This window comes from Salminus brasiliensis, chromosome 2 (assembly GCF_030463535.1).
Source record: "Salminus brasiliensis chromosome 2, fSalBra1.hap2, whole genome shotgun sequence".
Lineage (NCBI taxonomy): Eukaryota > Metazoa > Chordata > Actinopteri > Characiformes > Bryconidae > Salminus > Salminus brasiliensis.
This window is the reverse complement of record NC_132879.1, coordinates 43843467-43856013: the sequence shown is the minus strand read 5'-3', so window position 1 is coordinate 43856013 and position 12547 is coordinate 43843467. Positions and strand designations below refer to the sequence as shown.

General features: G+C 43.6%; 1 protein-coding gene across 2 annotated transcripts in view; it reads left to right on the top strand.

Annotated features, from left to right (window-relative positions):
• Positions 1 to 4289: 4289 nt before the first annotated feature.
• The window catches only part of sox5 (SRY-box transcription factor 5), a 262222-nt gene continuing 253964 nt past the window's right edge, over positions 4290 to 12547 (top strand). For both annotated transcript variants that reach the window (XM_072672872.1, XM_072672870.1), the window contains exon 1: positions 4290 to 4377. The gene's annotated coding sequence lies outside the window, so the exon portion shown is untranslated. The remainder of the gene's footprint in view (positions 4378 to 12547) is intronic.

The window sequence follows — 12547 nt, the reverse complement described above, 5'->3', positions numbered from 1 at the left end:
GGATGCCGCCTTTTCTCTTTGAGCTGCTGCCCTGCAAACTGTGCCCATCCCTGAGATGCATTATCCTAGCAGTACAAGAAATGTGTAATTTTTTTATTGGTCCATTTTAAATTGAACATGTGTGTGTGTGTGTGTGTGTGTGTGTGTGTGTGCTTTTGTGCATCTCTGCTTTTTTTTTCCTCAGAGGAGGGGGGAGGCAGGATGGTTTAGCGAGATTGAGTTTTATCCCACCGCCAGCAAGAAAGTGTCACATTTTGACTCCTCTGTTGTTGAGCATGGAACTGTCTTTGCGCTCTGTTAAATGTGTGTGTGATGAATACGAGCTCATGCAAGAGCATGTTTGGGTTTGCTGTCGGCTTTAGTTATTAGTCACTCACTCTATCGAGAGATGCAATTTTTTTTTGCCCCCTCCCTCCAAATGATTCTTAAGTAATAAACCTTTAAGCAGACAGATGTAAGCTGGGGACCAAATACTCACATATATTAAACATCTCACAGGCTGTTTGATATGGGCTGATGAGGGACTGACTGCTTTGCATCCTCTTTACCAAATCCGCACCAGCGTTAATCACACGTTCTCCAGTGCAGATAGAGAAGAAAGCCTCTGTCTGCACATGGACATTACAAAAATGCTTCTCTTCTGTGAGCAGGAACATGCAGGACCTAGCAAAGTTAACGTACTTCATAAACAACTGCAAGAAAATGCTGATCCAGTTACAAAGTCATGTGTCAAATTTTACAGTTAAAACACTCAAAGAGAAAAAAAGGTACATTTTTACCATCCAGGGTAAAAGCAACTTCGACTGATCAGCCATAACATTAAAAACACCTGTCTTATATTGTATAGGTCCCTCTAATGGCGCTAGAAAAACTCTGACCCGTCGAGACATGGACTCCACAGGCTTCTGAAGGTGTCCTGTGGTATCTAGCACTAAGAAGTCTTGTGAGTTGAAGTGAGGTGGAGCCTCCACGGATTGTCTCAGTGAGCCTTAGGCACCCATGAACCTGTCGCAGGTTCATTGGTTGCCCTTCCTTGCAGCACTTTTGGTAGGTACTGACCCCTACATAGTGGGAACATCCCACAAGACCTGGCTTATGTTTTGGAGATGCTCTGACCCAGTTGTCTAGCCATTGCAGTTTGTTCCTGTGTCAAAGTGGCTCAGGTCCTTATGCATGTCCCTTTTTTCTGCTTCCAACACAGCAAGCTCAAGAACTGACTGTTACCTTGCTGCCTAATATGTGTATCCCAACCCTTGACAGGTGCCATTGGTACGGGATAATCAGTGTTATTCACTTCACCTGTCAGTTGTTTTAAAGTTAAGGCTGATCACTGTAAATGAGGCGCAACATGGTACCCTACATTCACTCTCCCAGGAGAAAGGAGCACATTTGTACTTTTCACAACATAACAGTTTTCAAATAGAAAAAAGAAATCAGCCTGGAGTAAAGGAACAGAACTTACGTTCCCTTGAAGGTCACTTGAAGGTATCACCCCAGTGACAGTTTGGACAGTTTTGGAGTGCATTAAGGAATCTGTGATGTAGTAATTGCTGGTGGAGCTAAATTAGCTTTTACAGTTAGGATATGTACATATTTATCATCATGTTAGACAACTGTTAATCAGAGTTAAACTCATGACAGCCCACACGGTGTATTTTTATATAGTACACATATGAATTGTAAGTTTTTGTAAAAAAAAAAAATAATAATTTGGGTTCAGCGTCACACAGTGCCTCCTACTTCCCTCATATGCACTTTTTTCCCCCCAGCTACTTCCTTCACTCTTTAGCTTGGACTAGATCCGTCGTTTTCCGAGGCTGGGAGACCACAAAACTGCACAAAAAGGAGAGAAAGAGTGTGTGCAGTGTCTGAGGTCTGAGCACTGCACCGAGAGTACTGGAATCCACTGCCTGGCTGCGATGGCACGACTCCGCCACTAGAGGTCAGTAATGTCCATTCAGCTCCTCGTACAGGTTCGGCTTAAGACCGTCAAGCGTGTGCTGCTTAAAAAAACAAAAACATTAAAATACACACTCATTGATCTTATACGCCCTGCATGCTGTGTGTGACATTATTATTAAGATTTTTTGATAATTAATTGCATTTATTTTAGACGTCCCGGGTCTGAATGCCGGGGCTACCGTTGAGTTGTGGGAGCAGATGAGGAGCATGTGTCAGAATCACTTGACTCTCATTCTCTTGAACAGCCAGCCTTATGCCTTTCTCTCATTTTTATAGACATGCCATCAGTCATTTTAAACTTATCCAGCTGAACGGTATCGTCTGGTTAGTACGTTGTACTGGTGACCCTGCCAGCTGGACCAGGGCTAAAAGATAACCAGGCTAAACTGCAATAAATACTAGCTAGCTCGATTTGCAGGGTAGGCTGTATAGCACAGAAGCTATTGTATGTTTTAAACGACCTCAAAAACACGAGAGATGTGCAGCTGAGTGAAGCAACATATGAAAACTTAATGAATTTTGTGTTTTATTTGTTCCTGTTTAATTGCATTTTATTGCACGTTTAAGGTGTGTTAGTGGAGAGGGGACTGATCTTTTCTGTTCAACCAAATTATTATTTTTTACAGATTTTATTCTGCTAATATGCCTTTATTTGAACTATTCTTAACTTTTATTTCATATATTGAGTTATTCTGAGGTAATCACTGTAAGAGACTGTCAGGTGTGTGTGCTTACTAAATGAGCTTAAGAAAAGATCGTCAGCAGGCTCATATTAAATGAACTGACTGTTTAGTGGGAAACGACTGGGAAAGAATTACTGGTTCCTCCCTAGATCAGAAGTGTGTGTGTGTGTGTGTGTGTGTGTGTGTGTAAATCACGTATCGATTTCACGGCCACTCTGTGCTCTCCTGATCAGACCCAGGAGCTTAAAACAAGCCGGCCTGGTAAAACTGTGGTCGAGTTCACCCCCCGTCCCACCGTGCTGAAGGATGCCCTTCACTTTTTAGACCCCCCCTCTCTCTCTGCTCTGCTCTGCTCAGGCTGCAGCATGGGTCTAAAGAGCCCTTTAATTTAAACACATTAACATGGCGCTGTGGAACTACGTTTTCTAATCGTTGAATAAATCTGACTAAACGGTCCATGAAATATCATTTCTCAGTTCTATAAGAATTACACCAAACGCGGGCCTTATTGAATAATGCACAGCTGTTGGCTGTGGAGAGCGGAGAACCGAGCAAAGGCAGTTTAAGGAAACCGACGTCTGTAACGTCTGCGATTTCATACTGAACATTATTCAGTGCATAAATAACCCGAGCCTGATTCACGAATGGAAAGATACAACACTGATAGGAATTGTGAATATCTAAAATATCAGTGATACATATCTCAATAAATATTCTAATTGTAAAATAATAATAATAACAATAATAATAATAATAATAATAATAGGGACAATTAAACTATTTTGAGTTTTATTTTAAGCGTTAGGAATTTAGGTCTCAAACAAATATAATAATAATAATAATAATAATAATATGTAAGTACATCAATTAGAAAAAAAAAGTTTTATATGGAGAGGAGCTCGTGGATGCAAATAGATGCACAGGTGAATGAAACAAAAATAAAAAGCACGGAGCTCGAGCTAATTGCGTACAGTAGGGCACTGCAGTTCACACTCAGCACCTGTGCAGCTCATTTACCTCTGCTTCATTCGTTTGTTTGTTTGTTTGTTTGTTTGTTTATTTGTTTGTTTATCGGCGGTGCCTGAGACGCTTAAGTCGTGGCGCGCGGGAAGCAGGAAACGTTACGCTGCCCGTTATGTGACATATCCACACCCCCTCCCTCCTCCCTCTCTACCCCTCTCCTCCAGTTCCGCGTGCGCGGACAAGAAGCGCTCGCCACGTGGGCTAAGTTTGGTAACTCGACTTCAGAGTTTTGCCCCAGACCGACTCCCCGTTACTGCGCGCGCCAACTGAAACACACCTCCATATAAAACAATAAAAAAAGACTGTGCCAGGTGCGCGTTCAGACGATCTCCGCTGTGCACGGGCGGCGGCGGCGCGAGCTCATGTCAGCGCGCACGGACGAGCGCGGGTGAGCGCGTGTACGAGAACAGCGCGGCTCTGACGCGGTACTGCTCCGGTAAACGCGCTTGGCTCACAGCCTGTTGTGAGAACACGAGACACACACACACACACACACACACACACACACACACACACTCACACAGACTTCTCCTCCGCCCCCCTCCGTTCCCTCCACCCCCCCCCCTTCATGTCCCTCGCCGTTTGTAATTTGCTCTCGCGCCGCTGTTGCTCGCTGACCGACCCGCGGATCGCACCTTGTCCTCGAGAGCGCCGTTCCGCCCTTCCAGCGTGCGCGAGCCCGCGCGGATGAAGCCCTGAGCGGCGATCGGTAAGTCACTCACACCGAGTCTTGCTCAGAGCGCGCACGCGTGTGTGTGTGTGTGTGTGTGTTCATGTGTGCATGTTCGCGCGCAGTTGAGGGACCAAGCAACGACCGCCTGTTGTGAGCGGTACAGCAGCAAGAGCTGCGGCGCGAGGACAGAGCGGACGGGGCTCTCGCTCCTTCTCTCTCTCTCCCTCTCTGTATAATAACCCAGCTGGGATTAGAGCGCGTTACCCTCCAATCAAGTGCAACTGCTACCATTCATGCCCTGAAGTACAGCATGGCTTTTGCCAAATACCTACTGGCTTACATACAGCTAATCAACAGCCTTATAGAGTCGAACTGCCATAAAACTGACTAACAGTTTACAACAGACTAACGTCCTTTACAGCAGGATAATAGCATTTACAACAGTTTGACAGCCTTTACCACAGACTCACATCCTTCACAATAGTCTTAACAGTTTGACTACAGATTGTCAGCCTTTACTACAGTCAAACAACTTTTACAGCAGACCAACAATCTTTTAAACAGCCTGACCAAATTACAGCATACTAACAGCTTTACAGCAGACCAACATCCTTTACAACAGACAAACATTGTTTACAACAGACCAACAGCTTTACAACATTCCAACAGTCACACAGCTATGTAGCTTTACACTACATGAACAACTTTACAACTGTTTAACAGCTTGAAAACACATAACCTTTACAGTGGACTAACAGCTCAGTAAGAAACGAACAGTTTTTCAACAGATTAATAGCCTTTACAACCGCTTGTGAGCTTTTTTTTTTGTCACCCATCGGATCCACCGTCCTTTACAGTAGTCTTAACAGCTTTACCAAAGATTGACATCCTGAAATAAACACCATTTCCACCAAGCTAACTGGTTTTTACAACAAATGACACTTTACAACTTTACTTTATGGAACTTCATAACCTTTACAATAAATTACAGGCCTGGTAAGAAATGAGCTAAACAGCAGACTAACAGTCTTTTCAACACCATGACAGCTTGCATCACATCTTTACAATAGCCTAAAAAGATGTATATGAATACAGAATATCATGAAAGTTACAGACAGCAAAATTACAGTCAGGCCAACAAATGTACAGCCTTTACACACAGACTAAGACCTTTACAAGAAACATACAGCTTTTACAAGAGACTCACAGACATTACAGTCAACCTAAGGCCTTCACAACAGCTTTTATAAAACACATACAGGCCTCACAGCAGACTTAACAGACTTTACAACTTATCTACCGTCTTCCCAACAGACTAACTGCTTTACAGTAGGCTTATATTCTGCTTTACAGTAGGCTTATATAGGCAATATTCACAACAAATTCATGGACTTCCCAACAGACTTAATCCCACAACAAACGTGCGGCCTTCACAACAGACAAACAGTCCTTATTAAAAAGTGAGAACCATTCACAACAGACCAGCAACCTTTAGAATGTGAATGACTTCACAACATACAACATTTACAACATATTAACAGCTTTATGATAGACTAACATCATGTAGTCTGGAGCTGTAGAGTGTGAATGCCATTTATTAACACTTACAGCTATGACTCTGACCCTGACTCTTCTAACTAACCCCTTTCATTCATACAGGGGCACATAGTACTACTACTACTACCTGTCTGTTACCAACATAAAGAATACTTTGTTTGAAAAGAGTGTTCTGTTTTTATTAATAGACTGTAGGCAGCTTTATAACTGATTGCAGAACTAGTCACAATGTTAATTATCCTAAATCTAAAACCCAAACTTTATTTGTGTCATTTTAACATTTTTTATTCTGTTAAGATATGATTTCCCACATGGCCAACCCTCTCAAATGTTTTTGTAGTAACAGGGGTTGCATTCGTCTAAACTACGGCTAATGTATCATCTTATAAATTCTCGTATGGCATTTTCTTCAAATTATCATTGAACACATTGTTTATTTATGCTTGAATTAAAATATAGCAGCTATAGCAGCTATATATGAAGATATAGCAGCTGTCGCAATTTTCAGGTACCTTGTGAATAAACGCAGAACTTGATTGTTTATTTTTCTTGTGAATGAACTCTTTGCTGTCCAAAAGTCTGTCTTACACTTGTGTGCATGCATGTGTATATAAGTGTACGTCTGTGTCTGAAGCTTAAAACTGCCTTCTTCAGTGTCCATTTGCATAATGACCGTTTTCACATTTCCATCTTTCTCAGTATTTCACAAGACTGAAGATGAACTCTCTATTTGCTCGTTCAGTGACTACTGACTCTGGGCCATAGCAAATGTACTTTGTGTGACCACATTTAGATGGCATATTTTTGCCTCTGGGTCGGTCTTTTGGAGCTTTTAAGCTCCCCCTGAGAAATGCTTTGGTTGTGGATATCTCACAGTAGCAGTTATTTTAGGCAGTGTTGGTGGTACGGTGTTTATCTCCGCATAGAATCAGGGATTGGTTTCCGATGGCAAGCAGCAAAGAAGGGAATGAGACATACTTGTACACAGTCTCTCTCTCTCTCTTTTTTCTCGGTTTCCACTTGTGCTCTTGCTTAGTATTTACCTCTCTCCCCTTTCATTCAGAGAAATGCACCCAGTTCCATCTCCATGTTGAATGACACAGAGAGAAAGTTCAGATCCCTCGTTCACAAAACCTGTTGTTTCGACACCTTTAGATTTACAGTGTTTTACGGTATGTTCAGGCCTGTGCATACTGTAAAATGCCCTGTTTTACAGCTATTTCTTCTTAAACATTACTGTATATTGATGTAGGGATCACACTATTTTGTGTGCATAATTTAAACATCTTTACCATAATTTTACACCATTTTCTACCCAATTTGGAAGGCAAATGACCCAAACCCTGTTCATGTAAACTCCCCCTATCACCAGCAATGCCCCCAAGACTAGGAGGGTAAAGACTAGCAACATGTCTCCTCCAGCCATCACATCTTTCCGAACTGCCAGCCGGCAGTGGCTAGCCGGAGAACTCGGATGTGAGCGTGGCTTCCCATCTCCAATACAACAGCTAACAGATGCCTCTGCTGACCAACATCACACTAGGAGGAGAAAGTGCCATCAACTCACCCCTGAGAGAGCAGGGTCAATTGTGCTGTCTCGAACTCTGTTGTGCTGTTGACGGCAAGCTGCAATTTTATATGAGGATGAGATGACAAAATAAGCTTCATCAGAATGTTTTTTTCATTTTTTTTAAAGCAGTTATTGCTATTTAAGCAGTTAATTGAGCCATTGCATCTTTTAGAATGATGGCTTAAGTCTCAAAAAATAGTTTTTTAGTTTTGAGCACCAGGCACTAAGTTCCGTTTGACCATTGACATAGTTTCATTTCTGTTTAGCTGTGACATTAACTTAAACAAATCTGACCTCACCTCAGCTCACAGTCACATTATATTTACAGTGTTGGTTAAAACATCAGCACACCGCCTTTTTGTTGTCACAGTTTTTTGTATTTGTCCATTTGGAATGGACACTCGGCTCCCTTGGCTAACGTTATTAACGGCTGGGGTAATGGCTGGTCCGCAATTGTGTGTATGTGTGGAAGAGGGAGAGGGAGAGAGCGCGAGAGAGAAGGAGAGAAAGAGTGGGGTGGGCCGTTCTCCTGCTTCGTCCATGCCATCCGTTCTGACTGGGCCTTGATCACAGGACAGGAAGCGGTAAACAAATTCCTCAACATGTGGCAGCTTGCTGGGCATACTTTTCCTTTTCCATCGCTATCTTCCTCTCCCTTTCTCTCTCTCTCTCTCTCTCTCTCTCTCTCTCTTTCTCTCTCCCTCTCTCTCTGTCTCTCTCTCCATTCGCTGCAAGCTGGGAAGACAGAAGCTTACCGCTACTCCCACCTCTCTCTCCCCAGCAAGCCAGCAAGAACACAGCACTAGCAGATTTTGGACTGCAATGAATAGCATTTGCCAAGACATATGAATTATAAGGCTAATGGGCTTAAGAGGCTTGTCCTAACATTGTCTCTTCTTAACCATGCAGAAGCTGGCTTAGAGAATGGCAAAAATAGATTGGAAACCAAAATACCCCCATTTTGAGGTCAGGATTAGAATGGATGAAAGACACTCTAACTTTCTTTACGGAACCATAAAATATTCAATTGTTGGCAAATTGAGAGATTCTTTTTTTTTTTTTTTCTCTCCCTCACTCGGCTCTGGCTAACAGCTTGCCAAGTGTATTGTGATTGCGTTTTGACATTCAAGCGATATGTTTCTCCACATAACCACAAAACTGGGGCAGGACGTCATTATTATGAAAAAAGCAGAGAATGAGAACAAAGTGAGCGAGTTTTTCCCCCCTTTCTTTTCTTTTCTTTTTTTTTTTTCTTTTTTTTTGGGCTCAGCTTAAACCACGTACCCGGCAGAGGCTGAGTGGCCATGTGCAGAGGCCAGGCCACACAGCTCCAGCGACTTTGGTCTGGGTGTCAGGACAGCTGTGACTGAACTGTGCCTTTCTGTCTTTTGCTGCCCTAATTTAGCTCATGCTGCTCTCCGATTGGACTGTCCTATCTGTGCTGCTGCTCGATTGGATGGCTGGAGTTTTGTTGGAGCCCAACTGAGCATCGCTGTCCAGCGCAACGAGGGCTTTGGGTGGCGTTCCTGGCGGTCCCCACATTGCTGTCCGGCTGCCGTGGGCCATTACAATACCCTACGCTCCCCCACCCAGGTCAGCATCCCAACTTCCTGGGTTACTGACCGTGCAGCTGTGGAGGAGGACAGCTGTGTTTACAGTGTATTTGTGGGGAAGTGACTTTGTGAAGTCCACTAACTCCCTCACATAACTCAAAAGGAAAGAGAAACATTGCTCATTCTTCAGCTTGGTGATTTTCACGCTGGCCCAAATCACGCCGTCACACTGTACATCTGCTTTGGCCATTAAGAACGTCCCACGAAGAGTACGGTGTGGACAAACATGTCCGTTGGAGGATGAAAGCTGGCGGAGCTTTGAAGGTGTGTGGTGGCCTGCGCAACAATGCCTCTCACCCTCACAGGAGCACTTGAAACGTCCAGGCCTGAATGAGAAACCGCGCGTGCGTGTGCGTGTGCTTGACACTTTGATCAATTGAAGATGAATAAGACAGAGGCGCTTTTTATCGCTCAGGACATTGTAGCTTAGCATTTGTCATGCGAGATACAGGGATGAGTGCATTCGCGTGAATGGGGCCCTCTGGTGTTTGTTCTTTTTTCTATAATCTTCACATCAAACAAGACAATGTAAAACAGTGAGAAGTCTGTTTTCTCTCTAATTGATCTATTTTTTGGTCTTTTGCTGGTTTCTAATGGTTAGGTGATTTGAGAGAGGTCTAGGGACGTCTTGATCTGATGGGGCTGAGCCAGAGATCTGGCATTGGCTATTTTAAGCTCTCTGTCTTTTGTTGTTGTTATTGTTGTTTTTTAACCCCTGTGCCACGGTGCTGGGGGGGGGGGGGGCTTAAATGGGCATTTTTCATTGCTGATAGAAATATGAAACATGAAATATGAAAACTTCTGCAGTTGTAGTGTCCTGACTGCATTCAAGGTAGCAGCAGGTGTGTAAAATGTGGCCACGTAACTGTCATGCGGTTGTTTTCTGGTGTTTCGGCCGTGCCTCTAAAACCATTTGAGAATTACACTCCTGCCACATCACCGGCAGCTTTTAACACAGGGCCACAATTATACACACAGGGTCCGAAATGAACACACAGCACATCAAATATTGGGTTAAATGTCCCCTGACCAGATGCTGTTGGTAGCCATCATCAAGCAATCTTCTCAGTAGAAATGGCAGAATTGAATTAAGTTCAAATAAACTTGTTGGTTTTCTGGCCTGGACACAGCATTTAAGCACAGTCCACATATTTGTTCAATAGGATTGAGAACAGGACTTTCATTCCAGTTTGTGTGTAGTAACGTGTCAGTTCCTCTGGCACCCAGAGCATGATGCTTCCATCACCATACTTAACAGCTGGTAGTAATCTTCAGCTTGAATGCCTCACCTTTATTCTTACAAACACACATCTGGTCATTGAGCCTAAACAACACCTGGCATTAACGTGTGCTCTGGATGATCTGGTCATAAAAGGCCAGCACAAAGTATAGGTGTGAACGGGATACAATCCGTCTCGAGGGCACCTCGTAATCTGTTCACTCAACCCACATTCAGAGGTGGTCAGAGAGGCATATATGACCACACTTTTTTGTAGTGTGAACTCCAAAGCGTCTGGATGCATTCCAGACAGCAAAGCTATCACTTCCCCAGCTGGTAAATAGGTAATGTCCACAAAACCACACTGTCCACAGAGTTAGCTGAACATGCTACATTGATACACTAACTTACTAACTAACAAACCAAAAATCGCTAGCCATTTAGGTGTCAAAACTAATTATGATCATTTTTGATCGGGTCACACAGGGATGGACTGGCCATTTGGAAGACTGGGACAATTCCCAGTGGGCTACTATGGGTGTCGGCCACTGGGTAAGCAAGAAGAAGAGAACGACTAGTTTACTGACAGTTGGGCATGGGTTCATTTTCTACACCATGATCTCTTTCTCTTGCACCCTCTTCCCTACCCAATCTCTCTCGCTCTTTCTCCCTCCCTGCCACTCTCTCACTTGTGTGCAAGCCCTCAGTCTGGTGGCATATAGGTTAATATACTTAAAGATTTTCAGACAGTCTTAGGGAAATTAAAAAAAAAGCCGGACAACAGGAATAGTAGCGACAGTGTCTTGACGCAGCCTGTGACTGTGGTGGGCTGGTCTAAACAAAAGTTCAGCCCTGGGGTCACCCGAGAGGCATATTTATATCAGGTGTGAACAGAGCCTTTATGTCATCTGAGTATAAAACATTCCTCTAGAAGGCTTTTTTGTCCATGTAGACATTTTGCTGCTGATAGTCAACATTTAGGTACTTGAATCAAAGATGGGGGGGGGGGGGGGGGATTTGCTCTGTGCCTTTTTTTCTTACGTGCATAGAGAATGTTGAAAGTGCCTTCACCCATCTCACTTTTGATAGTCTTTAGGGGTGCATTTTGATCCCTGATTTTTGTGTCTCAAAGCCCCCCCATTTCACCCATGTGGAGCCACCTCACCTTACCGCAATAAACCCGGGCTGTATCATTTAGAGAAATTAGCGCATTCTCACTGACCCTGTCTTTTCATCTGTTGCCGTGGCGCATATTTTAGCCCGTTCCTGGGCTTATTTTACTAATTGGTGGCCTACACTTGCTCAACACCGATTGCCTTTGATCATCTCAGATCATTACGTTTACCTCATTAATTTGCTCGATGCCTTTTTTCCCCCCACTCTCTCTTTTTCTCTCTTTCTCTCTCTCTCTCTTGCTCCCTCTCTTTCCTATTCCGCCAAATTTCAGGGTCCATGTAAAAAATTGGATTAATAATACATCTTATGAGCCAAGAGAAAATGAAATCCCTTTGTGGTGTGCCTCCCTGTCTCCCCTGGCTTTCTTCTGGCGCGCTGATTGTGTTTCCCCTGTGTGAAAGATGCAGGCCAAACAATGCCTGATGAAAGGACGATCTGTCGATATGTGTTATTGTTGCGGTTGTTGACCTGAATCTGGGCTGAAGGGAAAGGCTCGTTGGAGATGGATGGATACAGGGCACAGAGCACATGGACGTGCCTTTAAAGAGGGCTCGTCACACACGCACACACACACACACACACACACACTCATGCACACTTATTAAATCATTTAATCATTTAATCACAGTGCATTATTGTTTAATGTGGTCCTGTGATGTAGGATCCCTGCAGTGGACATGTGATGCATTATTTCTCTGGATGTTAAATCCATAAACCACACGCCCAAAAAGCTGCAGTAGCTTTAAGGTAAGCGTAAGACTTACTTTTGCCTCCTACACTTTCTCCGTCTCAGAATTTGCCAGCTTAAGACAGTCATTGAGTTGCTGTAGAGCCTTATGACAAGGCACTTAAAGATAAAGCAAAGAAACCTTATTTTTTTTATTGTCTCGCTGCCAAATAGGGCACCAATAATCCTCTCCAATTAGGTGTTTATGGCATGAAAATGGGATTTTGTTCTCCCTTACGGAAACCTATAGACCGCGATAGCATTGTTAATTCCAAATTCCCGAGAAACACAGAAAGGCACGCCAAGTTGATTTTGCACGGCAATCCACATGTGGCAGCGATGTG